Genomic DNA, 5,000 nt, shown 5'->3' with positions numbered 1-5,000 from the left:
GTGTAGTAACAAATTTAAATGTTTTTTTTTATGTCCGTCTCTCGAAGTTTCCTTCATCCCTTTCTTTCCATAACTCCCTCACTCCTGATTTCTAAAACACCTTGTTCAGTCCAGTGACCCGTGGCCAGTAGCCACAGCGAGTGCTAACCTCCAAAGAGCGCCATCCTTTGACCTATCATATCTAACTGGCCTTCAAGCCATATTCATCTTTTTATGACTTCCAGAAATAAGGAAGTAGGGGCCAGGCTCAATAACCTAGTGGATAAATCCTTACCTTTCATATGCCACTATCTTATATGAACTGCAGTTTATGTCCTGGCTGCTAAACTTCGCATCCAGCTCCCTGCTTGTTGCCTGGAAAGGCAGTAGAGGACTTCCTAGAGCCTTGGGACTCTGTACGCATGTGGGAGACCCAGAAGAAGCTCCTGAATCTTAACTTTGGATCAGCGCAAGTCCAGCTATTGAAGCCACTGGAGCAGTGAGTCAATGGACAAAAGATCTTCCTCTCTTTCCTTCTCTCTGTGAATCTGCCTTTCAAAATAAATGAATAAATGAATCTTTAAAAAACAGAAATTTGGACGAATGAATATATAGTTCCCATTGGGATGGATACAGTAAATACAACATAGCTTAGTACACAAATCTATTCTATGACATCTTGAAATATCTAATCAAAAAGATATATATGTATAACATCCAAAAGTCGTTTGTCCTTTCTCATAGCATTGAGACAGTTTGGCAACTCTTTTGAATCTGAATTATGTAAATTCCACACTCAGCTGGACATTTTAAGGGCTGCGTATTTTAATATTTACGGTATCCCCGACTCTTCTTTGTAATCTTTAGCAAACCATTTCACCCAAGCTTTTGTCCTTTTCCTCTAGAACGATGAATTTGGTTTCATGGTCACTGCTTCCTCAAGGGCACAGACACATGCATGGTCCAAAGCAAGGCCAGCTCTTAAAACAGCTATCAACTCTGAGTCAAGGCATCCACCAATCAGGAAAGGAAGATACAAAGTTTCCAAAATAAACTTCTCCTTGTTCTGGATCTCATGGATCTGAATCTTAGCCATTTCTGTTTTCCTGATTTTCAAGTCAATTGCAAAAAAAAAAAAAGCAAGGGTTTGGGTTTTGTAGATGTGCTCTGTCCTCACCCCGGACCCCACCCCCGCCAGGTATTCATAGGTTTTGTTTGTGTTATTTGTTTTAAGGATGAGGGATGTTGCTAGATTGGAAGGGGGAGCTGCATTCACTTTAGCTTATCATTTTAGGATGCTAATGTTAATACGGATTTCAGCTGATGTTTTTACAAATTAGGATGACAATGAACAAGAGGCCAGAAGGGACCAACAAAGCACATTCCCCTGAGCGGCTGTCCCTGTCTTCTGTGTTCAGCTTCTACCTAGACCTGCAGACCTTGCTTCCTTCTGAGGTGCAGTGCAGAAATTCATCCTCAGGTTGCTTCCCGTTTGTTGCTGGAGACTCTGTGGATCAGGCCATTGGCAATGATGCCAGCTTGCGGCAATGCAGCTGCCCCACCCAGGGCACGCAGGCCATGAGCTGAGGCCTCTTTGTGAGGCCTCTTCACTTTTCTTTTCAGGGTTTCTTCCAAAGACATGGATGCTCATGCCTAAAACTCTCCTAAGCTGTGTCTGTGTAACTAACTGAAAAGAAGCTAAGTATGGCATAAGCAGTGCACCCAGGCAAGATAATTAGGATTGATGTGCTCTTTTAGAAGCACCAAATCCTCATCCTCCCGTTTCTAGTCTCATTTCTCACCTGTTCATGTGGTGCCCACCTGTGGCTTGCTGGCATCACCGCTGCCTGCAAGTGGAGAGGTTTCCAAGTTCACAATAAAGGCTTGGTCTGATGTAGTAGAACTCTGTGGGATTTCATGGAGTTAAGGGAAGGAAATAAGGACAGTATGCAGTCCTAGTTTGTGTCACTGCTCCCTGGTTTATGTTCTCCTGCCGACTAGTCCCTCGCCCCCTCTCCAGATTTTTGCATGGCTTTTATAGCCTCTAGTAATTATATCAGCAGCATGGAGTCTATTTTTATCTCTTTTGAATGTGTGCAACATAAATGTCAAAAACCATAAAATCCTCTTTTAGCATGTACCTTGCGTGCAAGGTTTTGAAAAGTGTGATGCAGCATTCAGAGAGATGGGATGCTCTGAAGTCAGACAGTTGAAAATGGAAAACTAAATTTTACCACCTAACTGCACAAACTCTCAGCAAGTCCCTTTATCATCTTGGTTCTTTGGCTGCTTCTGTGAAATGGAATCCTACGCCCTGCCTTCTGGAGTGGCCACGCAGCATCTACCTTAGTGTCCAGGAAGGCCTCTTTGTGCAGTAGGAGCTCCCAAACTCTGAAGTTGTGTGATTCACGCTTAAATGTCATGACCTTTCAATGCCCTTTATTGCCCTTTACTCAACTTAGAAGCAGAGTAAGAGTGAGATTTTACTGGCTCAGCATGACTACCGTAAGTGATTGTAGGATTCAGTCACAAAATTTTTATAAGGGAAAATTATCCAGAAGCCACCATCACCAAGAACCACCCTTAATAATAATACCTGGCGTTTATTACATGTTTTACAATGACCCTCCGTAACCACCAGGGGATAGGTTTTATTATAGCTCCTGATTAGTAAAGGAGGCAGGTACAGAGTCTTGACAAAAGTTATGTTAACAATGTTACAAGTCCAGTTTAAGCAGTCTGAAGAACTTACAACAAAATAGAATGTGGGGGAGAGATGGGCAATCACATTGCTGAGTTGCTGAGTACAAGGTTTTGTACCCCTCTTTGCACTTCCTTTTGTGGCTGACCCCCTAGGGAGACCAAATGGGCAGTGAGAAGGGCATGGAGAGCTGGAATCCCTTTCTCAGCTCCCAGTTAAGGATCCTCATACTTAAAGGGAAAAAAATGGCCTCACTGTGCTCAGGTGATCTGGTGTGATGGTGCATTTATAAAAAACTTTTACTAGGCATAGATTTGGAAAAGGATTTAAAGGCTAGTGACAACATGTATTATTTTCTAGTTAAAGTCATTTTCTAGTTGTGAATAATGAACAAGATGAGAGTTGCTGGGAACATGAGAAATAATATTAAAATCTAAACAGTGTATTTTGGTGGCAATAAACATAAGCAAATATATATATATATATGCCATGTTAAACATAAAATAAACACTATAAGCCATTTTACGTACTACTAAAAGCCAGTTATGTAAATTTTCTTTACCTTTTCATCAGCTACTTATTAATTATCCCATTCATGTTTCTACTGCTACCAAATTGTATAGAACAGAGGAGGCCAGTGCAGTCAGATGTGTATGGTGAAGGTTCCTGCTAGCAAGGTACTTAGTAGCCAGAAAACAGTTGTATATAAAACAGAGTATGGGCTTGAAAGAGCTTGGGGTGTGACTTAAATTTAGTGAAGTTTGATAACCTATAAACACCAGAGTGCTCCAACCTTTATCAAACTTTAAAATCAGTTTTCTGAAACTTAAAGCTATTAAACATAGTCTGTTATGGTGTGTTATAAGCCATCAAACTCATGCCAGAGTAGACTGATTAACCACCATTAAAATTCCGTGGGATCTGGTATAGGAACTGAATGGACAGGAACATATCTCAAGAGTCCAGGTCTTTTTGGGAGAAGTTGGTTCATAGTCTACTGACAACATCATATGGATGTCTGAAAAAATTTTAAGATTTATTAAAAAGAAATTGTTAAAAAGGCAAGTTTGCAGAGAGGAGAGACAGCAAGATCTGAGCCAATCCAAAGCCAGGAGCCTCCTCCAGGACTCTTACGCCGGTGCAGGGTTCCAAGGTTTTGGGCTGTCCTCCACTGCTTTCCCAGGCCACAAGCAGAAAACTGGATGGGAGGAGGAACAGCCAGGACATGAGCCAGCACCCATGTGGGATCCTGACACTTGTAAGCAGTTAGCCACTGAACCATTGTGTCCTGATGTCTGAAAATTAAATGCTCACTAAGTAGGTTGTATGCTAGGTGTGTTCCAAGACAGATGGACAAAACCTCAATTAAGGATCCCCATGTTTAATGGCCTGTATGAGTTACAATTTATATACAAGTTAGCAGTTAGTTTCAGGACAAGACAGGAGGAGGAGAGGAAAGAAAGAAAATCACATTCACAAAGTCTCCCCACAGCTTTGAAAAACTGATGAAACCAACTTGGTCATAAAGCAAAAGTATTAGGAGATGTTTTCATTTGTTTTTAGCAGTTCCATTTAACCATTTTCTGAGACACTAGGGCCACTGAAGCAGCAGAGTTTGGAGCAGTTATAATTTGGAGATTGCCCAAAGAACAAAGTCCTGTAAGTGCAGCTTGAACTGACAGTGCATTTGCCATTCAGATAAAGTTCTTTAGGAATTTTCTCTGGTTTGGATTTTAAATTCTAAAATGTGTTTCCTCCTAAAATCAGGGAGGTGTTTTTGTTGTTTTTTGCAGGGTTGGGTGGTATTGTTTAGTCTCTGTTGGGTGTTGTGTTTGGAAGCCCTAGAGGGAAGGAAAGGTTGTGGAGGTTTGTTGCAACTGAAAGCACCTGAACATCTTCTACAAGCCTGGGGTGCTTCCTTTAGGCCGATGTAAGCCCCTAATCCGCTTAACTAAGCAGGTAAGGTGTTCATTAGCTAAGCTAGGTTTTCAAAGAGAAAGGGAGAGTAAGAAACAGGGAGAGGGAGAAAGAGAGAGAGAATGAATGTGGAAGAGTGAGAAGAACAAACAAGTCAAAGCATTTGTTCATGCTGCAATCTACACATCAATTATCCCGCTGTGCTAATTACCACCTTTCCATACCCCAGGTACCTAAGCATTCACACTTACTCACTCTTTCATGCCTCTGATCAAAAAAAAAAAAAAAAAAAAAAGAGGAACGAGATGATAGAAGCAGAGGAAGATGAACCCAGAGGTGAAACGCACCATTAGATCAAAATGTCCTTTACATATGAAAGTATAAATAAGGGGTCTTCTCCATT

At 41.3% G+C, this 5,000-nt stretch overlaps 1 protein-coding gene across 8 annotated transcripts in view; it reads left to right on the top strand.

Annotated features, from left to right (window-relative positions):
- ZEB2 (zinc finger E-box binding homeobox 2) overlaps window positions 1-5,000 on the top strand; it is a 133,055-nt gene that overhangs the window by 68,558 nt on the left and 59,497 nt on the right. The window contains exon 1 of one of the 8 annotated variants that reach the window (XM_040971542.1): window positions 3,874-5,000. This exon is cut by the window's right edge and continues 130 nt beyond it. The exons of the other annotated variants lie outside the window; for them this stretch is intronic. The gene's annotated coding sequence lies outside the window, so the exon portion shown is untranslated. Of the gene's footprint in view, window positions 1-3,873 lie in introns of those variants that run through there. 8 annotated transcript variants of the gene reach the window in all.

This window comes from Ochotona curzoniae, unplaced genomic scaffold (genome assembly GCF_017591425.1).
Source record: "Ochotona curzoniae isolate NIBS_2020 unplaced genomic scaffold, NIBS_Ocur_1.0 contig_2210, whole genome shotgun sequence".
NCBI lineage: Eukaryota > Metazoa > Chordata > Mammalia > Lagomorpha > Ochotonidae > Ochotona > Ochotona curzoniae.
Note: the sequence above shows the minus strand (reverse complement) of the source record. Positions and strands in the feature narration are given on the sequence as shown.